General features: G+C 44.1%; 1 long non-coding RNA gene across 1 annotated transcript; it reads right to left on the reverse strand.

The window, feature by feature from the left end:
* Window positions 1-846: 846 nt before the first annotated feature.
* LOC131516101 (uncharacterized) lies at window positions 847-17271 on the reverse strand. The gene is made up of 4 exons (XR_009263872.1): window positions 17078-17271; window positions 1866-1982; window positions 1292-1398; window positions 847-1073 (listed from the first exon to the last, which is right to left on the reverse strand). It is a non-coding gene; the product is annotated as an uncharacterized LOC131516101 (long non-coding RNA).
* Between the last annotated feature and the right edge of the window lie 9920 nt (window positions 17272-27191).

Below are 27191 nucleotides of genomic sequence, written 5' to 3' on the forward strand. Positions count from 1 at the left end.
GGAAGGCAAACACTTCTGAGCAGTAATGGAACAGTCACTTTGGGCACACCTACCTCTTTGTGATTTGAATAATCTATTTCCACCCACCCCAGCCCCCCACTGTCAACAACCCTCAACAATCTAGGGAATCAAATTAATCTTCAATTATGTGAAAGAATTTCAAGAACGAACATGGCTCAAGTTACCAAGTAACTTGCTGTTGTGAACAGATTCGTGCTGGAAGCAGCCTGAATGCAGGGACTTTTCAAGATCTTTTTCTCCCTCACTTAATAATAAGGGAAATCTTTCCAACCGGTGATAATCTCGCCACAGGGAATCTTTAAAAAAATTTTGAAAGCTAGTTTCAAAATGAATGCCCAGAAGAAATCTCTCTACATGTTCCGCCGGCTATAGAACACAAGGCGAAATATGGTCATTAGAAAGTTGGATCTCACGTTTGGTTTTTGCTTTTAGTACTTCCTCTTGAATGCCATCGAAAATACTTAGATCAGGTTTTCTTTTAGTTAGGAGTCAGGACTCCTCTGCTTCCAGACCAAGGTATTTCGTAAAGGCACTGGATATCCAGGGATTCCAAAGGAAGGGGGGCAGGGAATCCACCGGTCCTAAACCCTCTGAAGGTTCAGATTTCAGTGCTGGCTGCAGACCTGAGCAAAGTTCACTGCTCCCTTTTCACGACATGCTACATACTTTGCAAGTTCCCACTTGCTTCTTAGAGAGGAAAAAATGTGGCCTCTGAGTTCAGGTTGCTAAGGACAAACGGGGCCAATTTAACCATGCATTCCTGCTCTGAAAGATAGGCCAGTTGTTTTTCTCCCCACTCCCCACCCCAACCCCCGCGCCCGTAAATACCAGAAGCTCTGGGTTCTCCCCGCACTCCACAAATACTTTTGCTCCAACTTCGAAGCCCTCTTTCGTCCATGGTGGGAATTCAATTATTTCATTCAGTTGTTTTTGCTGCCTGCGTCTGACGTCTTGACAACACGGAAGATTGTTGGACTGTGTAGCACATCTTCTTATCAGACACTTGGCTTAATTTTTCTCTTGATAATGGTGGGTATTTAAGACGCACGTGACTGTTGGACGATAAAAGAAAACCTTCATTATTCTGTGTCTTTCCCTTTTCTTTTTTTACTTTTTTGTTTTGTTTTGTTTTTACTTTGACCTCGAGATACATATGTCTACTTAAAGGTGTTCTGAAGAGAGTGAAGGAAACAGACGGGACTTTGAAAGGAAAAACAGACGTCTAATTGGCTGTCTTTTGCAGACCCTTCAGTGACCCTGCACTGAATACCTCTAATGGAGATGTGTGATCTTGAAGCCTCCACCGTGATAAACAAATTCTATCTCTTCAACTTGTTTGGCAGCAGAATTCTTTATTCTCCTCATAAGGGACTTTTTCTGTAAATGAGTAAGGCATTAGCATAGGTACATTCTAGAAGGGGATAAGATGGCTTTCCAATTTTATAGATATACTATGTTTTTAAAAGGGAATTCGGGTCCCTCATCAATGTAATTCACGTCCGTGTGTCATTTTCCATGATATTATAAAAAGCAGAATTCCTTTGCATAGAAAGCCATAGTTGCTAACTCCAAAAAGTTCAGAAAATCAGTTAGGAGGCAACCAGCTTTACTCCTAAAATAAATAACCCTTATGGCATTGTTTTTGTGCAACCTTGGAACTTCCAGTGCTGTGAACCGTTTGGGTGGTCAAGGGGGAAAGTAGTAAGAGTCAATTCAAATTCGTCTGTTCTTCAAAAAATACATGGGATGATGGGAGGTTTTTATTAAGTGATGTGGAAATAGGAGAGGTAAGGAGGGGATATCCCCATTCCTAGTGTTGTCAAAGGGCTGCAAGGGTCACTCACCAGAAAGCTCTGCATTTCACTTCCACCTTAACTTCTTGAGGTTGGCTGGGGTCGTCGCCTCCTTTCTTTCCCACCAGGCTTTTGGAGTTACAGAAAGGTTGAGACCAACGTCACATTCTGGGATTCCAATATATGTAAGAATAAAGACATCCCCAAACAAGGTTTTAAAAATGGGTTAGGCTTTAATATATACTATTGATTAATGTCATCTGTGAATGTTCAATATAATGGAGGCTATCATTCCAGTTCTAGCATGTTCTTATGTGGAAATAGCGCAAAAAATTTTGCATTTCAGGCGTGAATGTGGGGCTCATGCCTCCAAACCCATTTCCATACCGGATGATGCTTATAGACAAAGATCAACATGGCGTAATGAAGAGAGCACTGGTTGGGGCGCCTGGGTGGCTCAGTTGGTTGGGCAACTGACTTCAGCTCAGGTCATGATCTCACAGGTCATGGGTTTGAGCCCCACATCGGGCTCTGTGCTGACAGCTCAGAGCCTGGAGCCTGCCTCAGATTCTGGGTCTCTCCCTCTCTCTGCCCCTCCCCTTCTCACTCTCTGTGTCTCTCTGTCTCTCAATAAATAAACGTTAAAAAAAAATTTTTTTAGGGGGTGCCTGGATGGCTCAGTCAGTTGAGCGTCCGATTGCGGCTCAGGTCATGATCTCACGGTTCATGGGTTCGAGCCCCGCATCGGGCTCTGTGCTGACAGCTCAGAGCCTGGAGCCTGTCTCAGATTCTGTGTGTGTGTCTCTCTCTGTGCACCTCCCCCTCCCCACACTCTGTCTCCCTCCATCTCAAAACTAAATAAACATTAAATTTTTTTTTCTTTTTTTAGAAAAGAGCACTGGCCTGGAAGCCATGAGGATCTCATGAGGTTCTATTTTTATCTGAGCCTTGGTTTTCTCATCTAGAAAGTGAATATGTTGCCCCAAGTGGTCCCCCGGGTCTCTTCTGGTGCTCTTTTTGTGACCGTGTATTGTGCTTACGACTCCTAGACATGGGGCCTGTCATTCCAGCCAGAAATGGAGAAAAACAAGGCGAGGTAATCAGATACCAGTAAAGATAAACAGGCTTAGAAACACAAATGTCAGAGACCAAGTAAACAAAGACAACAATGTCGGACGAGAGTTACAACGGGGAGACGGGCAAGTGCCAATGGACGTCCGCTGTAGCTAACTCTACCTTTGTTGGTCTCCTGACAGGCAGCAGCAATCATGGCGGCTCAGGGCACAGTCCCACAACGTCCATGAGACCCAGACCCGATCTCCCATCACCCCCCACAGCGGTCCAGTTCTTCAGCGTTGCCTAATAGGTGAGTACAGCTCACGGGAAGAATCATGCCCTTGCTTAATGCTTTTGATGTCACTCATTCCCCATCACAAAGCAAAGATCTCTCCTCTCAGTGTCTCCTACGAAGAAAAACATTAAAGCAACACCACTACCAGTCCACCTCCACGCAAGTCTTTGTGGTGAGTAAGCCCAAGATCCAAGATCAGGAAAGATCAAGTAAAAACAAAACTCTCTTTTCCCTCATGGAGTAGGCTAGCTAACATTAATGATTAAAATATTGTGCTGTTTCGTCTCGGATTTCAACAGCACTTGAGTCCCAGGGTTGAGGCCTCAGGCACTAAATAAAGAGAACACTGATTGTTGGAACTGGAAAGCATCTAAGCATCTATTAGCTCAGCCTACCATGAAAAGTAGGAATTCCTTTAACAAAATTCTCATACATGCCTATCCAGCATCTCAGTGGTAATAGCAAGAACAATGTAATGATGATCATTATTATGATAATGACACTTATTTCATACATGCCACGTGACAAACACTGGACTAAGTACCTTGAGTACTGACTACAAATCAGCACTGTTTTTAGGATGTTGTATATACTAACTTCCTGAATCATTGTAATGGCTCTCACGTTATGCAGGAGTCGGTGGAAACAGACAGGGGTTAAATAACTTGCACGAGGTCACACAGCTGGACAGAGAGGAGCTGGGGAATTGAAAGAAAAGTCTAGTTCTGGATCCTGTCCCTCTAGCCCTATGGCACCAGTGGGGACAGTGGAGAGAGGCAGGGTAAGGACATGGAGTATATTTCAACACTACTTAATAGAAAGATCTTTAGTTCTCTGAGCCAAAGCTGCCTCTTTCAATCTTCGTATTGCCCACTAGCTTTAAACAGAGCAATAATTATTCCTTCTCCAGTTTGACAGTCCTTGAGATCAGGGGTTTGCAAACTATGGTCTGATTTTGTATGGGCCATGAGCTCAGAATGGATTTCAAGTGCTCCTGTTGTTGAAAAAAACAATCAAAAAGAGAATAATATTTCATGACACATGAAAATACATGAAATTCAAATGTCAGTAGCCACAAATAAAGTTTTATTGGAACACAGCCGTGCTTCTTCATTTACACACTGTGACTGCTTTCACTCTACTGCAAGGTCAGAATTAAGTAGTTGCAGCAAAAAACCAGTGGCTCAGTTGGTGAAGCTGCGGACTCTTGATTTCGCCTCAGGTCATGATCTCATCGTTCGTGAGTTCGAGCCCCACATAGGGCTCTTCACTCACAGCACAGAGCCTGTTTTGGATCCTTTGTCTCCCTGTCTCTGCCCCTCTCCCACCTGCATGCACATGTGCGTTCTGTCTCTCTCTCTCTCTCACTCTCTCTCTCTTTCAAAAATAAATAAGTGTTAAAAAAAAAAGTAGTTGCAACAAAAAACTCTATGGCCCAGCAAATCATAAAATATTTACTATATGGGGCACCCGGGTGGCTCAGTTGGTTGAGCGTCCAACTTCGGCTCAGGTCATGATCTCTCGGTTCATGAGTTCCAGCCCCGCGTCGGGCTCTGGGCTGACAGCTCGGAGCCTGGAGCCTGCTTCGGATTCTGTGTCTCGCTCTCTCTCTGCCCCTTCCCCGCTCATGCTCTGTGTCTCTCTGTCTCAAAAAGAAATAAAACGTTAAAAAAAATTTTTTTTAAATATTTACTATCTGACTCATTACCAATAACATTTGCTGACCCCTATGTTAGATATCTGAAGGCAGTTCTCATGCCCGTTCTTAAATGTGCTCTTTTTCTATGGTGACTATTTCAAATCCCCTTCCCTCCTCCAACCTCTCCTTATCTTGCAAGCTATTCCCTGGAATTTCTTTGGTACCATGTATTTTATCCTTCTTTAAGTGGCACCCAGTGCTACAATCCCACAAAGGAATAGGTCTCAACAACGAAAAGGAATACACTAACCAGATACCCAGTGGCAAGGATTAATCTCCAAATCTTTACGCTGAGTGACAAAACCTTACCTAAAGAGTTCTTATGATATGATGGTGTATACGTGAAATTCTAAAGCAGGCAAAACTAATCTATGGCGGGGAGAAAAAAAGAAACAAATGAACACGAGAACCAGGGTTGTCTATGGGAGAACAGGAAGGGATTGGTTGGGATGGGCATAAAGGAACTCTCTGGGACAATGGAAATATTCCAGAGTTTGACAGTCATTTGGATCACACAGTTGTAGACACTTGTCACACTAAATCTAAAGAGCGGCTTACAACTTGTACCTGACACTGTATCTGTCACCACCCCCCCCCAAAATATTGTCAACGAATGTTGAACTCTACTTAATGCTCTGCATGCTGGAAGGTTGGGGGGGGGGAAGGGTATCAACGCCCGCCACGTATTTTGAAACGTGTCCCCAAGTCAACGCGCAAACATCAACGCGATCGCACGGTCGGACAGAAGAACAGACAGATGACGAGGTACGGGACAGAGCAACATGAGTCAAATGTGCAGTGTGGAACCTGGGTGGCGGGCACATGGGTGTTCACTGTCGACTTCTTTCAGCTTCCGCGGTTCAAAACCTTTCATGGTAAATTCTCTTTTTCCAAAGAAAATTTTCATGATCAGATATGGAGGTGGGGGAGGGGTAAAAGTCATGTCTGGTGTGAACCAAAGTGCTTCAAGTGTAGAGCGAAGTGACACTATGACGTCCCCTCACCTGGCAGTCATTTTAGTGTTAACTTGTGTCGTCCTTCCAAGCAACTGTCTGGGTTTAAGCGTCCTTGCTTAGTTTCACCCAAAGAAGCGTCTGGGATATAACTGTTGGGGCTGGTGATGGGAACGTCTTCAAACTTCAAAACTTCAAACTTCAAACTTCTACTACGTTCACCTCGCAGCAAGAGGCCCCCCTTAACTTCTGCATCGTTTAAATTCTGGGTCTGTAGTTTATTACACAAAGATGCCGAAAATGAAAGGCGCCGAAACCTCCCCCGTGCGACGTCTCCGTCAAATTCACTTGGGGAAAACAGCGGAGAGGCCACAAGCGGGCTTGCGCTCTGGCCTCGTGGAGTTGTAGAAAGAAAGTCTTTGATCGTGGCCGGGTTCCTGGCCTCCTGCACCTTGCCAGTAGGTCGGCATATGTGTTTCTCACACCACGGTCCGCTGTCACCCGACAAACGATAGGCTCGCCACTGTTAGAGATACCAGATGAGCATGTGTGCGTGATACAAATTTTAAAAAGTCCTCAAAAATACGCAGCCTAATCTCTGGATCCACTGTTTCCTTAAAGGACCTCTGCAGTGTGTAATCTGCGGGCTGATTCTGTTGCTTTTGTGCAAAGCCAATATTAGCAGCAATAACACAAGCATGCTTCGACTGTTTAGAGGTCAATTAGCCGGAAAAGTCTGCTTTCTGAATGGAAGCTAAGAATCAAGGAAGCAAGCAAGAAAAATCCTGAGGGCGGTCAAATAGCTGTGGGAACCTCAGGGCACCAGGCCTCCGTACTTACTCCTGGAAGAGTCCCGAAAGCCAACACCCACAGTCCTGTGATACGGATATTGGGAAAATGCTAACAAGTCTGGATTTCCGGCTCCTACCTGACCAGATGTCACACGTAGACAGGCACCGTGAAAACAGCAAAAGTGGGAAGAATTATTACCCACCATGGGAAACTCAAAACAGACTATAATTTGGAAGGATGAATTTACGGGCAAAAGAGGCCTATGTTAATGTATGTTAATACTACCAATAAAAGACGGGCGCCTGGGTGGCTCAGTCGGTTGAGTGTCTGCCTCTTGATTTTGGCTCAGGTCATGTTCTCAGGGCTCATGAGACAGATCTCCGTATCAGGCTCCGTGCTGACAGCACAGAGCCTGCTTGGGATTCTGTCTCTTCCTCTCTCAAAATAAATAAATAGGGGCGCCTGGGTAGCTCAGTCGGTTAAGCATCAGACTTCGGCTCAGGTCATGATCTCACGGCTCGTGGGTTCAAGCCCCGCATCGGGCCCTGTGCCGACAGCTCAGAGCCCGGAGCCTGCTTCAGATTCTGTGTCTCCCTCTCTCTCTGCTCCTCCCCCGCTCATGCTGTCTCTCTCTGTCTCAAAAAGAAATAAAACATTAAAAAAAATTTAAAGAAAAAGAATAGTTCCATAAGATATTAAAGAGGATCTTTAAAAAATAGAATTTAAGGGGCGCCTAGGTGGCTCAGTCGGTTAAGCGTCCAACTTCGGCTCAGGTCACGATCTCGTGGTATGTGAGTTCGAGCCCCGCGTCGGGCTCTGTGCTGACTGCTCAGAACCTGGAGCCTGTTTCAGATTCTGTGTCTCCCTCTCTCTCTGACCCTCCCTCGTTCATGCTCTGTCTCTCTCTGTCTCAAAAATAAATAAATGTTAAAAAAAAAAATAGAATTTAAAAAGGGGAGGGGCTATTACAGACACATTCAGGAAATGTTGGCCTAGTAGTTAAGGCTGAAACATTTCTATGATGATTCTAGCCATTTCTGAACAGAAAGAACATTGGGTTTTATTGTGGGGTGTTTTTTGTTTTTTTTTTTTTTTTTGGTGTTTGGTTTTTGGTTTGGGGGTTGTTGTTTTTTTTGTTTTGTTTTGTTTTCCCACTCCACGCCTTTTTTTTTTTTTCTCATATTTGGCCGAAACCTAGTGATGCAATTCTCTGTTCTCATCATAATGATGTCCATCGGTCTGCCCGCATCTTCTGGTCTAGGCGTGGCTCTGATTCTCTCACACGCTTCTTTACACAGGTGTTTCCTCTCCTGCCCCCACGCTTGATAATTCCCTTTGCACAAAAATCTGTTTCGAACCAATTCCAGGCACCGTTTCTAGCTTCTGAGAACACCTTCTAAATCGTCCACATGATCGCTTTCCTCTCCGCTTCCTTCCCTTGGCACTCCCTAGTTTGTTTCACCCTCTGTTTCTTCTCCAAACCGCATGCCAACATTTTACGCGCAGAAGCCACTTTTCGGTGCCTCCTGTATTTCCTCTTCGCCTAGTGGTTTTGCACCCGTTTTTCTTTTTTCTGCTTTTGCTCTCCTCTGCGACGTTTATTTCATATCCTGAATCTCCACGCTCTCTCCTCTTCTGCTGATTCGAAAGCTTGAAATGGACACCCCCTAAAACTCTCCCTTTCCTTCCACTGTACAATCCCCGTCATCTGGCCCTGAACATGGATTTCTCCAGAGTGAGCCCAGCAGCCTGCACAGGGTCAACGGATATTCTATTCCTCCCCTTCCCTGGGCCGTCACCTTGACAGATAGCGCCCACCCACCCGTCGGCATCGAACTACAAACTGACTGACCCGTGTTCAGTCTTGAAATCTGCCTCTTATTCAATTTCTCTCGGCCTCCGTTTCCACATCTATAAAATGGACCTATATAATGTCCATCCTCTCTAATGTCTCTAATTCTCGGGTCTGATCTACCTGACAGGGTTGGGTAGGGCCAATGAGGCCATGTTTCTAGAACCTCTTCATTGGTTATAGAATGTGATTGCTTTATTCTTTCACTTGGGAACTTCCATTCTTATTGAAGTCTTGGGAGTAGAGCCTCATTTTCTTTTACTGTCTTAATTTCTTCTTGGTCTAACGGGTATGTGCTCAGGCCCCCCTTACCACCACCAAATTCGCCAGCTGAGATGAAATTCACTTCTGGCACCACTGTTTTATCAGAACAAGGGTTGTCAATGGGGAGCCCGACGGGAGAGGGGTTACGTGAGCCTCAGATTCTCTGGCCGAAGAGCTGGCCCCATCACTTGCTAGATGTGGGAAATTGAGAACGTCCGCTAGGCTTTATTTCCTCAGTTTTCTCATCTTTCAAATGGGGGTAGCAGCGACCGTGTCTAGTAGGGCAGGTGGCTGTGATGCTGAGGGCACAGTCAGAGGCCACAGGCCGTGCCTAGCACATGGTAAGCTCTCAGTGACGCGTGCCTCTCAGTTATTTGTCATTACCTGCCTTTTCTGCCCTGCCTTCTCTGTCGTAGGTCCCTTTTATTCTCCGTTTCCTTCTGCCTCACCTCTCTGCCTGTCACTCCCCTGGCAGCGGGCACTGCCCCCCCATACACACACGCTCCGTGAAATCTCAGGGGAAGAGTTCAGACTTTGAAGACTCCCAAAGGTCCTCTCCTCCTCCGGATTCTTTTCTGGCATCCTCCCCGTGTTTTCACTGTCCTCCCGATTAGAGAGTAGGTCAGCATGGCAGGATAATTTACTGATATATTAATTTGTGCTCCTATCTCGGCCTTTGCCGGCTCTCTGCTCTACAGAGGAAGCCAGGGCCCTCTGTGCCCCTGCCTCGGGGGAGGTCCATGTTGAGAGGACAAAGGGAAGGCACCTGGCTTTTGTTTCCCCAGAGCCGCACGCTCTGGAGGGAGATTGTGCCAGCCAAGAGGAAGAGAGGGAAAGGCCAGGAACTGTGAATGGAGAGAGAGAGAGAGAGAGAGAGAGAGAGAGAAAGGGAGGGGAGGGAAGGGGAGAAGACCAGGCTCCTAGCAAGACTGTGGCCCCCATCTACAGCCGTCCCCCACCCCGGGGAAGCAGCTAGACCACAAAGAGGGTGGCTTTAAGTCATGTCTCGATAACTAGCCACTAGGAACAGGCCGAGAGGCTCAGCAAACATTCCACCAACTGTTCCCTTCACTCAGCGTGTCCATGGGTAGCAGAGCCACAGCAGTAGGAAGCCCATGGGGCACCTGGGTGGCTCGGTCAGTTAAGCCTCCAACTTGGACTCAGGTCATGATCTCGACGTGGGTGAGTTCGAGCCCCGCGTCAGGCTCTCTGCTGACAGCACAGAGCCTGCTTCAGATCCTCTGCTCCCCTCTCTCTCTCTGCCTCTCTCTCTCTCTCTCAAAAACAAATAAACATAAAAAACAAACCAACAAAGAAAGAAATAAGGACGCTCGTGCAGGCCAGGACGGCGGCGACCAGAGGAGAGAGGGACAGAGTGAAAGGACACAACGCCTGTGGCCCTCTCAGACTGTTCCGGGATCTTCACAAGCGTGAGAGCTTGTTGCTCCCCAAGACGCAGATGGGGAAGCTGGCTGATGCACAGAGAGGTCAAGCAATGTATCCAAAATCACACAGCTGGACATGGTGAGGCCAGGGGCCTAATTCGGGTAAAAATACTAAAAGAGGCCACCACCAAAACAACAAGCAACCACGAAAAAGGCCCCCAACGCATCGCGGAATGTGAAGACTGAAATGCTGCGCAGACCACAAAACAACAACACTGAAGCTGAAACTAGGAGATAATCTGCGTGCCACGGGAAGCGGGGAGGCCAAGGAAAGTCCTGGGAGAGCGGACCCACTTGTTTTTCCACAAAGGGCCCGGGCATCAATGGCTCTGTGGCTCCTGCCGAACTGCATTCCGACAATGGAAATACGGTCTTCATTAAGATCAAGCAGCAGCACACTCGGTCAGAACATAGAGTCAAGTTGAGGGCGTCCATAACTCGCCCTCGTCCCCTCCGGTTACCCCGTCCGTGTACGTTATTTAACCGCGCCGAGCCTGGCTCTCACCTGTAAGATCAAGACAAAGAAATCACCTAGCTCAGCAGTTCTCATCGTGGAGGAACGGGGCAGGAAGCAGAAGGTTATTATTAATTATTATTATCATTCCACCGGCTAGTCCTGCTCAGTCCCACATCTGCCCAGATGTTGAGCATCCTTGAATGTCAGACATTGCGCTGGGCGCTGAGGAGTCCCGGCCCTCAAGCCAGCCAGGATCTCATTGGAACAGAGACCTATGAGGGGGCCCTTCCAGTGCAAGGTGGTGAGTGCTATACATAGGATAATGCCAGGATCCACCTGGGGGGGCCCAGGGCCAGAGCCCCTAAGGAGACCTCAGGGTGAGAAGGAGCACGGGTTTCCTGCAGAAGTTAATGGCCCGGAGCCATTCACAACTTCACAAACAACAGTAACCTCTGTCTCACAGTGGGCGAGGAACCTCCCCACTCCACATTCACCCTTCTGAAAGGCTCCTGGGGCTCAAGCCCACTCCCGATCCTGCTCCAGCAGTTAATCTGAGTTTTGAGCTACACAGAGCTTACATCATCGTGGGCCCCGGACCAAGCCAACAGCGGGGAAGCCAAGACGGCTCAGAGCTGCCGGCACATTCCATAAACCCAAATTTCCAGTGTTGCCTCGAATAAGATGTGCGAGGGAAAATTTGCATGTGTCAATGAAGCTGGTTGACCAGGTGACCTAAAGAGGAAATGTAAATGTGGGATTCGGACTGGCAAAGTTCAAAGCCTCCGAGTTTGATACCCAGATGGAGATCGGTAAGCTATTAAGAGTAGTCGGCTTCCAAAATCCAGAGGTCGCGAAGAAATGCCTGCTTTGCACCTCAGAGGGACAACCAACAGCACCGAACAGCAGTCTCGGGGAAATGCTCTGCTCAGTTCCCAGCGCAAAATGTACCCGTTCAACGAGATGGAGAATGAACTCAACTGTCCCACTTCCCTATCATGTCAAAAATCCCTAAGACACATTCCGTCTCCAAGGGAAATGATGTGTTTGGGGACCATTTATCCCCCACCTCCCCCCCACCCCCGGATGGAGGGGAATGACAGGAAGTCAAGTCCTCACCTTGACTTCCAACGGCTTTTCAACTCACGTCATCGTAGACGTAGCATAAAACCGCGGTTCCCCCCGTTTCCTTGCAAGTCTGTGTTCTGTGCGGGCACCACGATCGAGTCCGCTTGTCTATTCGAGGACACTAGAGGCTCTAACTAAGTCACAACACCCCACGTGTAGCCCATCTATCTATTTATTCCGGAACTCACTGGGAAAGACAAGCTGAGTTATCATTTAGCCAAGAAAACCTGAGCGGCATTTATGTGCGTGAAGTTCAGCACAACCGTCCGACAGAGACAGGCTTGAAGAAAACGCATTACACAGTCTACGCAAATCCCCTCACCGCCCCGGCGGCTGGAGCCCAATGAATGGTCTCCGCGCTGGAGAGCGGCGTTCTAGAATGCTTATCTTCTCCCCAGCCCCCATCCCAACCCTCAAAGATTACGAACACAATCGCTTGTGACAGATTGCTCCCCAGTCTTCCGCCTTAAATTCTAGATGATAAATTCAACACGAAGTGACAGTCACAGCAAGTGTGCAGGGCTGTATCTAAAAAAACTAATTTTACTGAAGTTAGAACTCAGTGAACGAGAAAATGTGAATGTACACCTAGGGCATATCTCAAAACTTTAATCTCTATGAATGCCATAATGGTTATTTATGGCCGGGATGATATTAATATTTTAAAACATTTCAATAAAGAAGCACCGTGAGACTTTCAAATTGTATTGTTATGCAAAGATAATAATATTTCAATGGGTCCTTCCCTGTGCTGGTATGTTAATGGAGCAAAGCAAAAAAAAAAAAAAAAAAAAAAGAAAAAAAAAAAGAAAGAAAGAAAGAAAAGAAAAGAAAAAGAAAAAGAAACGGCTGCTTTTGTTAACCGAGCAGTGGCCATAGCTAGAGTGCTCTGGGCTTAATTTCTAAGAAATAGCTCTTCTTCCTTTTCTGATTATTTGGGGGGTAAAAAAAAAAATTCTGGGGCCACTATTGTCTGTTTAAATTAGGTAAATGCAATTAAGACGAGTCAAATATACACAGGCTCCAATGATGGGTAAAATTAAGGTCACCCTTGCAGCCCTAATCCAACCGCATTGCTTAATCTCAGCTTTAGCCATTTACAAGTGAGCAGAATGGTAATGTCTCGCTACTGTTGGGGTTAATGTAGACTGATTGGGGGACTAGAGATAAATCCTGCAGGCTTGCTTGACTGTGCAAGAGCTATCCTGACATTTTGGAAAAAAAAAAAAAAAAAAAGAAAGAAAAGAAAATTGGGTTCCATTCCCCAGGACCAGTTGAGAGTCCCTTCCTTGGTTTTCTCTCTGCTAAAGCACAGAGGCAAAAGAACTTCTTTTTGTTATGAATTTCTGCCCCACCCTCACCGCCCCCACCCCAGGCCAGGGATCTTTGCATTTGCAAAAAGGAAAGTTCTGCGTCTTAATTCTCTCTCTTTTTAAAATTCTTCTAACGTTTTTATTTATTTCTGAGAGGCTGAGAGAGACAGAGGATGAGCAGGGGAGGGGCAGAGACAGAGAGGGAGACAGAATCTGCAGCAGGCTCCGGGCTCTGAGCTGCCAAGCACAGAGCCTGACATGGGACTCGAACCCATGAACCATGAGATCACGACCTAAACCAAAGTCCGACACATAACTAACTGAGCCACCCAGGCACCCCTGTGTCTTTAATCCTCTTCAATCAAAAGCTCTTGTCTTTTCTTTCGTGTATGTAAAGATTACATTTATGTTGCCTCCTGCTATTTTCCTCTGTGAAGAAGTTGCTGGAAGCAACCGGTAGATATGAAGGGAACATGAACATACGAAAAAAGAAAAAAAAAAAAGGTTGACATTTACAGCCAAGAGAGAGGTACGAAATTGCAAAGGTCATCAATGAGTAAACAGATATTAATGGTTAGCCGGATAACTGGTACATAAACAGGTCACATTAATAATTAACACCAGGAAAAACTTAGCACTTTCAACCAAGCTCAGGAAACTAGGTGCCAAGAAACACCAGCTCCACCCCCCCCCCCGTGAAAAATTACTGGTCCATGTTTACATTTCGCATATTCACACCCAAAAACCAGTTTTGAGAGGGTCACGATAAGGAGTGGGATCATGGGGAAAACTTCCGGGGGACCATTTATTCGAAAAGTTACACTCAGCCCATCACTGACTGTGCCCTTGCATTCCTTCCATAGTAGTCTATAAAACTAACCCAGAAATTGACTTTTTCACTAAGCTAGACGGACTCTCAAAGTAACAGCTCTGTCCGTTATTAGGCCCGTGTGTTCTCTTAAAACTTCTGAGCGGAAAGGGTTTTGCATGTGATGATTGGCATTTACCTCTATTTTTTTTTTTTTGAAGACATTTTTTCAAGGTTCACAGAAAAATTGAGAGGAAGGTATAGAGATTTCCATATATCTCCTGCCCCAACACGTAGCCTGCCCCACTTCAACATCCCCCACCCGAGTGGTACATTGGCTACGGCTGATGCATCTACGTTGACACATCGTTATCACCCAGCGTTTATAGTTTACATTTGGGTTTGCTTTTGGTGTTGCACATTCTATCGGTTTGGACAAATATGTGATGATATGTATCCGTCATTATAGTATCATATGGAGTGTTTTCACTGCCCCACAAATCTTCTGTGTTCTGCAGATACATTCATCCTTCCAATCTCCAGTGCCTGGTAATCACTGATCTTTTGACTCTCTCCAGAGTTTTGCCTTTTCCAGAATGTCATATACTTGGAATCATACAGCATGTAGCCTTAAGGATTGGCTTCTTTCACTTGGTAATATGCATTTAAGGTCCCTCCTTGTCTCCTCATAGCTTGATAGTTCATCACCGTTAATGTGGAATAGCATTCCATTGTATGGATCCACCATGGGTTAACCCTTGGACTACTGAAGGACAAGTTGGTTGCTTCCAAGTTTCAGCATTTATAAACAAAGCTTCTGTAAACATCCGTGTGTAATTTTTGGTGTGGATATAAGTTTCATTTTTTTTAATTGGGAAATGCCAAGCCCGAGCTGCAATCATGAAGCCAAAGGTGGGGGGGGGGGTGGTTAGAGGGAGGCAGGGAGGCTTCATGAATGAGATGGCCTCCCAGGACTGTAAGGAACAGGGAATGAATGTGCCTTCGCCCCACAGACTGTTATCCTATGAGTCCATGGCATCACATTTTTTTTTGAAGGAAACCAGATTTCATGTGAAATTTCTAGGGTTCTGGACTTTTCAATGTTGACAATTCTTTGAAACCTTCCTTAGCCCAAACAATACCCATTTACCACAGGCCACACTAGCCTAAATACTTTGTCTAAATTTGGGGCACCTGGGTGGCTCCATTGGTAAGCATCCAGCTCTCGATTTCAGCTCAGGTTCTGATCTCATGGTTTGTGGGTTCGAGCCCCCCATTGGACTCTGCACTGACAGTATGGAGCCTGCTTGGGATTCTCCCTCCATCTCTCTCTCTGCCCCTCTCCTGCTCACACACTGTCTCTCTCTCTCTCTCTCTCTCTCTCTCTTTCTCTCTCTCAAATAAATAAATAAACATGAAAAAAAGTAAAAAAAAAAATAAGATAAACCCTTTATCTAAATTTAAAATAAATAAATAAACACAAATCTCTGGAAATTTACTGAGAAGAGCATCTTTCAAATTTATTACAGTCTCTCCTCTCCTTCAAACATATTGTTCTCTATAAAAATATTTCTTTAAACAGAAAACTAATAAAATAAGACAATAGACTTAATAGAAAACTGATATATCTGTCAGGACCTAAACCTTACCCTTAGAACTCTGTGAATAAAAGTCAAATGAGATACTTTTATACACAGAGCCTAATGCTTTACAGATGAGTGAGTAGCACCGCTTTCAAATATAACGTGAAGAAACCAATTTTTAAATAAATGTGTAGTTTGACCATCGAGCCCACAGGAGATATTGTGACGTAGCCAACCTGAAAATCAAATTATTTAAGGTTGGTTATACTAATAACAGCCTCTAACCAACTGCTAAGGTTGACTATAAAACCAGACTCGCCAAAAGCAGCAAACGAGATAGGTTCGAGAAGAAGTGGTAAGAAAATCAGGTAAGGTAGAGGGTACTAGCGACATGTGAGTTAAACTTGCACATGAACCGCAGAGGCTGCCCGGGCTCTTGTTCCTGAACAGGTTGTGGAAGGACACGGGTGTCCATCTAATGGTGTCTGTCCCTGCTTCACCACAGCCCCGCCCCCTCCGTGGTTTCTCCTCACCGTCGACAGGTGACCCCATGTGCCATGCTTTCTCATCTCTCCCCACCTCTCTTCGCCTGAAGCCTTAGCCACATCACCCTCACTTTCGACAGAGGCGATTCGTTATTTGTCCCAGAAAACTCAGCTAAATTCAAGTGTCTTCTCTTCCGGAAAACCTCACCTCCCCCCCCTCCCCCCCCCCCCCCCCGTCCAGGGTTCCTCTCTCTCTCTCTCTCTCTCTCTCTCTGCGTTCTAACTGTCTCAGCATCCGCTGCTGCACTACAATCACAGGGAACCATGGGTGTCTGTACTTCCCCACCAGACCATGAACTCGTGAAAGGCAAGGGCTACCGAGTTCAAGCTTTGAACCCCTACCACCTAACCCTGTGTGTGGAAAGCAGCACATGAATGTTGAATGAACGTATAGATGAATGGAATGGATGGACCCTGGAGGAAAACACTTGGAAAAAAGACCCTGATAAGTTGGATGTTACTAAGTGATTTTGCTACAGCTTTCTTTCTTGGTCCAAATCTCTGCACGTGTTCACGGAAACGCCATTTATGGCAGCCAGTTTGATTTTAAAGGATCTTACAAATCTGATCAGTCGCAGCTATAAAGGATCCAAAACTTCAGTTCTTCAGCTCCCCCATCTGTAAAATGGAGGTGATGATGTCTGCCCCGCTAGGCTCAGAGGGTGGTTGAGGAGACGACCTGAACTGATGTATGGGACCATGTGCAAAAAAAATCACCCTACGAGTGACAAAGCCCCAACTGCAATCTGGAGTAGGTGGTCACCTCTCCTCCACTCATCTCATTCTGACTCCGTTAAAATTCCCTACCTACTGTCTATGGCCCCCTCTGCTTATGAGCAAGGACTCTGTCTCTAACCTTGGGATTCTCAGGCTCACTCAGGAGGACACCCAGCACGTAACAAGGGCTCACTAAACGCTTCTAATAGAATGACGCGCATGACAGATAGGATCATTTCATTCATTCAAACTGTGCTAGACAATATGCAACAAGACAGAATAGGAAAGAAAAGAAGGAAGATAGAAATTATTGACAGGCCACCATTTACCAAGCACTCTATATACCAGATTTTACTTACTGATTGTAGAGAATGTTGTCCTTATTTGACGTGGGGACAATCTGAGTCTCAGTCAGGTGGGTACCATGCCAGGGGGTACACAGTTGTCACCCTGGCTTGAACCCATACACCACACTACCTTCCCACGAGTGCCTTGAGCTCAGAGTTCTCCGGAACATCTGATGTCACAGAACCAATGACTTCCAGAGGTGAATGAAAACTCAGGGAGCATCTAGTCCAACCCCGGACCATAAAGCACAAAACTGAGGTTCAAAGGGGAGTATGGCCCAGGCCACGAAGACTGTAAAGAAAGACAGTCATGAAAAACACTAGTATGTTTCACATTCACATGGTATGTCCTATCGATATACTATTTTTATTAAATTTACAAGTATATGTATAGATCATGAGACTTTGAAAATTAGTCTACTTTCTTGAGTCTCATATACCTTTATGAAAATAACGTGTATTTGACGTTCACACAGAACGTAATCTTAAGTTAAATCTTAATTTTTTTTTCTTTCCTGACAAAATTCCACGGACCTCTCTCTTAAAGAATAAACTAAGACTATTGACTAAAAACCCCGGCAGAGAAAGCATAACTCCACAGAAAATGGCCTCCTAACCAACAATTAAAATCATAATGAAATACTCGGGGGGTGGGGGGGGTGCGGAAAAAAGGCAAAGGTGTCCTCTCCTTCCGAAATCAAAGGAAAAAGTAAAAGAAAATAAATTTCCCGTGAAAACTGCCCCAGTCATCTTTAAAAAGCTTTCCCAAATTCCAAGTGGCTCTGTTAGCAGCAATACTTAATGCATGAGGTCGTCATGTAAGAATAAATCTTTACGTAATTCCAAACAAGGACTCTTCAGTAAATAGTTGAAATTAAGGGTGGGGGGGGGGGGAGTTACAGTCATCTGGTTTCCATTAGGATGATAAAATAGTTCACTTGAAACCTTTTACAAGATGCTTTGTTACTGGGAGGTGTCCACACATATCACTCCATCACTGGCCATTTGACACAACATAAAAGGCTTCAAAAGCCATGTTAGGCCTCTTAATCAAAAACTAATTGTAATAGATATTGGGGAGTGTTAACACAGTGACCGCTAGGTTGTAGCTGTGGTGTGGAAGCCGCAGCGAACATTAAACACAACCCCGAGTTGATAGGCCTTATCTCCATTTCAGAGCTAAGTGCTAAGTACCACGGGCCAGTATCTCTTCGCTATTGCTTTGTACCCCTTTTGGAGTTAATTGCCCCGCAAGGCTTCATCTTCTTAATGAAATTGATGGCATTGTCAGAGAACCCGGTAGATACCGCTGTAGTTTAGGCCACTTTACAGAAAACAGAGACATAAACAGAGAGGAAAAGAAAATACATACTCGGAGCCTAATGTGTCCGCAGCCCTCACCGAGGGAAGAGACGCCCAGGCCAGGAGGGAGGGCTTGCCAACGCGTTAACTCTTTCAGGCCCATAATGGAATGTTCATACCGTGCCCTTGAAGGGAAGGCTAGTAACTAGCATCCTAGAACCCACAGCGGGCATTCGATAAATCCTTAATACTCAGCCTTACAAGACTTGATCTCAGATGGACGGGGGCCCGTACTCTGTGGATAGCCAGTTATGTAAATCTGGCAAAGGAGAATTTCAAGTTAAAGACCAAGTGTGATTTTGGATCTTGGATTGGATGCTAGAAAAGGGGGGGGGGGAATATATATATATATATATATATATATATAGGGGAAAATGTGAAATCTGATGAAGGCTGGAGTTCAGTTAATGGTTTTATACTTTATATATACACATGCAGCTACGTTCTTAGTATCAGGATTAGTATCAGGATTAGGGTTATGGAAAAGGTCAACATTAGGGCAGGCTGGGTGAAGGGTGTGCAGAACTTCTCTGGACTATCTCTGAATTCTTCTGCAGCTCTAAGAGTCTTTCACAAAAAAAAAGTCTTGGAGGGGGGCACCTGGGTGGCTCAGTTGGTTAAGCATTCGATTCGATTGCGGCTTAGGTCGTGATCTCATGGTTGTGAGATTGAGCCCCACATCGGGCTCTGTGATGGCGCTGTGGAGCCTACTTGGTTTTCTCTCTCTCTCTCTCTCTCTCTCTCTCTCTCTGTCCCTCTCCCTCTGTCTCTAGCTCTCAAAATAAATAAACGTTTTAAAAAAACAGGTCTTGAAAGCAGTAGCAACTCCAATAATCAAGATACAAAACCATATTCTTTAAAAGCATCTGAGGGGAGCCTGGGTGGCTCAGTCAGTTAAGCAGTGACTTCGACTCAGGTCATGCTCTCATGGTTCGTGGGTTCAAGCCCTGCATCGGGCTCTGTGCTGACAGCACGGAGCCTGGAACCTGCTGCAGATTCTGTGTCTCCCTCTCTCTCTGCCCCTCCCCTGCTCACACTCTGTCTCTCTCTCTCTCAAAAATGAATGAACATTTAAAAAGTTTTAAAAGAAAAAGAGCATATGAAATGGAACAAAAAAAATACGTTACCTTCATCCACTGGCCAATAGGTTTTCTAACTCGTGCCCACTCGGTTTTCTCCATCTTCCTCCAGTGACAATTTCGTGTGTAGTTCCACAAAACTCTATCTGGATCTCTGCTTTTATATCTTTTGCGCTTTCCACAAGCTACTCACGCACAAATTCTTCCACTATTGAACCCTTAGAGGAAAAGGACGGTGCCTTGTTTATCCTGTACCCTCAGAGTTATTTATTTGAAACCATTTGAGCATAGATCCACAGAAAGAACAGTCTTTAACAGAAATTACCATGATCTCATCCCAAAGAGTTATTATATAAATTAGATCGGATTGACTGCTTTAAAAATGTCCAGAATAGGGGTGCCTGGTGGTAGGGCACGTGACTCTTGATATCGGGGTCTTGAGTTTAAGCCCCACATTGGGTGTAGATAATACTTAAAAAAAAGAAAGGAAGTTTTGGGGTGCCTGGCTGGCTCAGTTGGAAGAGCGTTCAACTCTTGATCTTGGGGTTGGGAGTTCGAACATCATCTTGGGTGCCCGGCTGGCTCAGTTGGAAGAGCGTTCAACTCTTGATCTTGGGGTTGGGAGTTCGAGCACCATCTTGGGTGTAGAGATTACTTAAAAATACAGTTTTTTTAAAAAGTGCCCAAAATAACAAAGGCCAATATGTGGTAGAATTTATTTCTCTCCCATATCAGAGTGGTTCAGAAGGTTCTGTTCCTCAAGATGGTCCAGCAGCCCAGCTCCCTTCCATTTTATTTTCTGTCATGCCTTAGGGCATGGCCCATTTATTTTCTGTCATGCCCATGATTCATGACTCATGATTGCTCTTGACGGCCATTCCAAGATGGCTCCCCACTCTCATGCTCACATTTCAGCCCACCTAAGATGGGAAGGATGAAGCCAGCAGCTTCCTTTTAAGAGCACAACAGAGCAGTTTCACAAAACATTTCGTTCTTAGACGACAGGCCAGAATTTGTTCAAATGGCTGCATGTACTTGCAAGGGCAGCTGGGAAACAGTCCAGTTAAATGGCTTTATGACCAAAACTAGGAGAAATGGGAGGAAATTGGATATTAGAGGACAATTCTGAATCCCTGCCACAGTTCTTTTATCTTATAGAAATTTACCTAACAAGATATTTATTTTTTTTCTTACAAAAGTTAATTTTAGAAAGCATATTAGTATTTTGTGTGACAGTATTACTGAGAGACCATTCACATACCATAAAATGTATCCTTTTAAAGTGTACAATTCTGTAGTTTTCCATATATTCACAGAGTTGTATGATCATCACCACGATTTCAGAACATTTTCATCACCTCCCCAACTCCCCATCTCCCCACCTCTATCAAATAATAGTCCAACTGCTGCCTATATGCATTTGCATAGTTTGGATATGTCATATAAAGGGAATCATACACTATGTGGCATTTTCCTTTAGTGTGACATATCTGTCTATGCTGCAACATGTATTAACACTTCATTCCTTTTTGCGATAATATTCCATTGTATGGATATACCACATTTTGTTGATCCAATCATCGTTGAAGTTTATCTGGGTTGCTTTCACTTTTTGGCTCTTATGATTAATGCTGCTAAGAATATTCCTGAAGAAATGTTTGTGTGGACATACGTTTTCAGTTCTCCTGGGTATGCATGTAAGCATGCTGGGTCTGATGGTAACTCTTATGTCGAACATGTTGAGAAATTGTCAGTCCGATTCATGATTCTGCAAACAATGCACGAGGATTCCAATTTCTCAACTTTCTCACCAACACTTGCTATTGTCTGCCTTTTTGTATTTTAGCTACACTCGTGGGTGAGAAGTGAAATTTCGCTATGGTTTTGATTTGTATTTTTCTATGATATTGACCATCTTTTCATGGCCTTATTGGCTATTTGTATATCTTCTTTAGAGAAATGTCCATTCAAACCCCCTGCCCCTTTTTAATTGGATCTGTGATCTTTCTAAGAATACCCTGTATATTCTGGATGTAAGTCCCTTATACATGATTTGAAAATATTTTCTCCTATTCCGCAGGTTGGGTTTTTGCTTTCTTGATGGTGATTTGTGAAGTGTAAAGGCTTTAAAAAAAAAAACCCTTTAATAAAGTTTAACTTGCCCTTATTTATTTTTTTGGTTCATATCTAGGAAACCATTGTCTAATTCAGTTTTGTAGTCTTCTCTCTTTCCTTTTAGGACCATGATCCACCTTCAGTTAATTTGGGGATATGGTTGTGGGGGAGGGGATCCAACTTCATCCTTTTTTTTTTTTTTAATGTTCTCTTTATTTATTTTGAGAGTGACAGAGATAAAGAGTGATCAGGGGAGGGGCAGAGAGAGAGGAAGACAGAGAATCACAAGCAGGCTCCGAGCTGTCAGCACAAAGTCCCATGTGGGGCTTGACCTCACGAATTGTGAGATCATGACCTGAGCCTAAATCAAGAGTCAGACACTTAACCAACTGAGCCACCCTGGCACCAACCCCCCCCAACTTCATTCTTGCATATGTATTCCCAGTTGTGCTAGCACCAATTTTTGGAAAGATTCTTCTTTGTTCCATTGAATCATGTTGGTTTCCTTGCCAAAGGTCAGTTAACTGTATGTGTTAGGATTTATTTCTGGATTTTCAATTCTTTTCCATTGATCTAATTAATTGTCTATCCTTATTCCAGAACCACAGTCTTCATTAATGGTACTTTACACTAAGTTTCAAATTGGGAAATGTGAGTGCTAACTTTCTTCTTTTTAAAAAATCATTTGGCTATTCTGAGTCCCTTGCATTTCTGTTTAAATTTTAAGAACACCTTGTCAATTAACATAACATAAAAAAAGCAAAAAACAAAAAGCAAACAAAAAAGGCAGCAGGGATTTTGAATGGAATTTGTTGAATCTGTAGACCATCTGGGAAGTGTTACTATTTGAACAATATTGTCTTCCAATCCATGAACATGGCATGCCTTTCCAACTATTTAGATCTTCTTTAATTTCTTCCAGTGAGATTTGGTAGTTTTTAGCATATAAGTCTTGAACTTCTTTTGTTAAATTTATTTCTTAATATTTTATTCTTTTTGGCACTATTAAGAATGGAATTTTCATTACTAGTTTCATTACTAGTGCATAGAAACACAGTTGATTTTTGTCTGTGGACCTTACATTTTGCAAAACTCACCTATTCGCTCTAGTATTTTTTAGTGGATTCTTTCGGATTTTCTGTAAACAAGATCAGTCATCTTCAAATAGAAATAGTTTTATTTCCAACTATTGCTGTTAAATTGTCTATTCTGCCCTTCAATTCTGTCAGTTTTTTGTTTAATATATTTTGGGATCCTGCGTCAGCACGGGGAAGTAATGTGTTCATCATTGTTTAGTCTTCCTGAAGGACTGATATTTTTAATTTTGTAAAATGTCATTGTTTACATCTGGTAACAGATTTTGTCTTCGAGTCTATTTCATGTGCATTCGTATAGCCATCCCGACTCACTTTTGATTACTGTTTACCTGGTATACGTTTTCCTACCCTTTTACTTTAAACCTATTTGTGTCTTTGCTCTGAAGTGTTTCTTTTGCAGACAGCATATAGGTGGATCATGTTTTTATTACCTATTTTGCCAACCTCCGCTCTTGATTGAAGTGGTTAGTCCATTTACATTAGGTAATCACTGATAAGGTAGGATTTACAGCTACCATTTTGCTATTTGTTCTCTATATATCTTTTGTGTTTTTTGGTTGTACGATTTTTCCATGACTGTCATTTTTGTGTTAATCTGATATTTTACAGTTTACTATTTTAATGCCCTGGCTGCTTGTTTTACTATTTTTGTTGTTGTTGTTGTTGTTGTTGTTGTTGTTGTTATGTTCTTAGTTGCCCTTAGTGATATTAAAATCAACATCCTAACTTACTCTAGCCAATCTTTCATCTCAGTTTTTGTACTTTTCAACTTCAGAATTCCCATTAGGTTATTTTTTTTAATAATTTCTATCTCTTCACTAATATTCTGTACTCGGTAAAACACCATTCCCAAACTTTCCTTGAATTATTTAGATATAATTTCCTTTAGTTCTTTTAAAGTCATTGTGTACTAAGTCCAACGTCTGGTCTACTGCAGGAACAGCTTCTTTCACTGATTTTTTCCCCTGGGTATGGGCCATACTCTCCTATTTCTTTAGAAAACTGGGCCGCTTTAGGGGCACCTGGGCGGCTCAGTCGGTTGGGCGTCTGACTTCAGCTCAGGTCATGATCTCACAGCTCATGAGTTCCAGCCCCACATCGGGCTAGCTGCTGTCAGCACACAGCCCACTTCAGATCTTCTGTCCCCCTCTCTCTCTGCCCCTTCCCGCTTGTGCGCTCTCTCTCTCTCTCTCTCTCAAAAGTAAGATAAAATCTAAAACTTAAAAACCAGAAAACTGGACAGTTTTTCTAAAAAATATGAAGTGGCCCCTCTGGAAATAAGATTCCCCCTCCACCCCCACCTGAGTTTATTGTTGCTGAAGTTTTTAGTTGGTGTTGCTTGTTTGCTTAGTGACTTTCTTGAAACACGTTTGTGAAGTCTACAGTCTGTGTCATGTGAAGTCGCTATTTAGCTCCTAAGGGGTCGGTTCGTGGCTAGAGGAGATTTCCTTAAATGATTTGAGCTAAGTCTCCCCGCCTTTGCCAAGGCAAAGGTACTTTCAGTGCTCAGCCACGGAGCTGAGAACTCCCCCTTAGCCTTCACTTCCTGCTTACACAGAGACTCCAGGTCACCAGAGGCTAGAAATTGGAGCCTTCTTGGGTCTTTCGTGGGCATGCACCTAGCCCTGCACTTGCATGTGGGCTTCTAGATTTTCAAGAATACATCGGAGCTTTTCAAAACCCTCTGTGGACGTCTCATTCCCCAGTTTTTCCATGTTAATGTTCTGCTTAGTCTCTCGGTAGCTCCAACTGTAGTCAGCAGCTCTGAGAGCTGCCATGTTAAACAATGCCACTGATTGTTTTTAACAAACACCCCAGAGAAAAGGCTATTTGTACAGAGTGAGGTTCGAGTCAGGTCAAATAAAGACAAACTGTGAGACAGGTCAAATGGTGAGAGTTTTCTGGGGAAGGGGTCTTTGGGGAGATTCAAAACCATTTTCCTCTTTCAGTGGCTGCTAGGCTACTTGTTTTTATAGCTACCGTACTTATGAGGCTGATGGTTTTCAAGGCTACTACAGAACTGGAGGGACCCCAACGCACCGTTCGTACATGATTTAGCCATCGTTCTTGAATAAACACTCTTCGGATTACTGCAAACCTTTGGTTAATTTCCAGAGCCCTGAAAAAGTTGCTTTTAGTGATTTTTGCCAGGATTCTTATTGCTTTTATGGAGGGGTGAATTTTTCTATGTCTGCAATCTACCTTTCCAGAATTGATGTCTCACAGAATTGCGTTTCAATCTAAATAAAGGCATATCTTCAAAATTTGCAATCATGGCATGGGTTGAGTTAAAATGTAACTATGGCAAAGGATGTTGTTCTTCTTGAAGTCCAAAACAGTTGTTAGCCAAACCCAGAAGTGAGTCACCAAACATTCTCTTGTAGAAAATTACTTAAAATTATAATCTTAAATTTATTAGGATACCCATGCTAATCCTCCAAATATTTGAATTTCAGCAGATATTGATGGGTTCCATATTGCATGCAAGTACCCATGTCAGTTGCAACAGAAAATCCAAAGATATGATACATAGAATCGGCTCTGAAAAGACAAAGAATACACACATGCCAGAAACTAAATAATGGCAAAGATATATGCCTCCCATCGGTCCATAGGCAACACGAGGCCAGAGATACGTGTGTGTGTGTGTGTGTGTGTGTGTGTGTGTGTATGTTCTTTGCCTCTTACCTGGTCTGTGATTTGCAGAAGCCCCACATCTCATCTTTCTGCCCCTCGTATTTCCCCCAAAATCCTGCGTTCTTTAAGAGGTTTTGCATGCCTTAGACCTTGCTTAACCCAGAAGCTTTCAGATCTAGGGTAGATGAAGCATAATGTCCAATCCCGTTTAGCAGAGGTTGAAGGGGCTGTACAGCCAAAGCCTGGGCTCCATGAAATACAGGATCTGTTTTCACCTCCGCTACAAGCAGGAAGTGAAATCTTCCTTCCCGAAGTAGTTCAAACTCTGTCCACACTCTACTCCATGTGATCTTTGAACTTGGGCTGAGCTAGGTTTTATCCCGACTCTTCTACTTATTAGCCTGAAGACTTCAGACAATAGTCACTTTATGTCCGGCTTGTAAACTGAGAATACTAAGGCCTACCACTTGATTTGTAAATGAAATAAGATGGAATATTTACAACATCTGGCCCACAGAAAACACTCCCTCCATGTTTACTCATATTCCCCAAGCAACAAATCCCCTGTTGGGCCATCTGGAGGGGGTGAGTCTTATCCCCGATGGTTCTACAGATTTGCGAAGACCACAGTTTCGCATCATTCTTGTTCCGTCCCACACGACACCTCTCCAGAGAGGCCTTCCCTGACTGCCCATCCAAAAGAAACTCGCTCTTGGTCGCTCTCTCTCCCGTTCTGAGGGTGGCCAATAATCCCAGCCTGCCTGGAACTAGGGGGCTTCCCAGGATGGATTGTCTGTGCTAAAACCGGGACAGAGCTAAGCGAACCTGGAGAAGTCGCCGCCCCTACCAGCATCCTGCTGCCTTTTGTTGTGTTTTTTCAGTCTTTGCCACTATCTGGTACAAGTTTACTTGCTTGTGTTCTCTTTTCCTTCCAACTAAAATGTGAGCCCCTTGAGGGCAGGGACCGGATTTCATCTGGGTGCTTCACTGTCGTATTTGGATGCCCACAGCACTTCTTGGCACATAGTAGGCACTAACTAGCTATTTGTTGGAAGACTGAATGAGCCGTTAATTGATTGGCTGACTCGGTTTTTTTTTTTAAATGCTCACCCTTTGTGGCACTTGGGGGGCTCAGTCGGTTAAGCGGCTGACTTCGGCTCGGGTCATGACCTTCTGGTCCGTGAGTTCAAGCCCCACGTCGGGCTCTGTGCTGACAGCTCGGAGCCTGGAGCCTGCTTCAGAATCTGTGTCTCCCTCTCTCTCTGCCCCTCCCCCACTCGTTCTCTCTCTCTCTCTCTCTCTCTCTCTCTCTCTCTCTCTTTTAAAAATAAAGACATTAAATTTTTTTTAAAAATTCTCACCCTTCTGTTTCCCAGGTTTGAACAATATAAATGCATAAGGAACACAGTTTTGTATGACACGACAATTAACTTTAAAAAAAAAAAAAAGGCATTTTGTACGGTCATAACGACTGAGTGAGCCGTAAGCCCTTGAACCTGTGTGGCAGTGAGAACCTCAGACAGCTGTGTTCCTTTTCTTCTGATCCCAAACAATATAATTAAAAAGGATTCACTGAAATGTAGACGTTTCTACCATTTACCCTGGAATGTTGGCTCTAGCCAATATACCCCAGTCTGTAAATACAAGATTAGCATCTGTGAAGGGAAAGCTCCCCTTCTATAAAACTGCATTCAAAAGAAAATCTCCACCTCTTTTTCCGTTATAGAAGCAGCAGCATTACTCGTAAGACCCATAATTACCTTAGATGTTCCACAAGGATCTAAGAGCTACAAAACGTTAAAACACAATCGGAGACCACATCTTTGGACTCCCCAA

The sequence above is a fragment of the Neofelis nebulosa genome, chromosome 7 (assembly GCF_028018385.1).
Source record: "Neofelis nebulosa isolate mNeoNeb1 chromosome 7, mNeoNeb1.pri, whole genome shotgun sequence".
Lineage (NCBI taxonomy): Eukaryota > Metazoa > Chordata > Mammalia > Carnivora > Felidae > Neofelis > Neofelis nebulosa.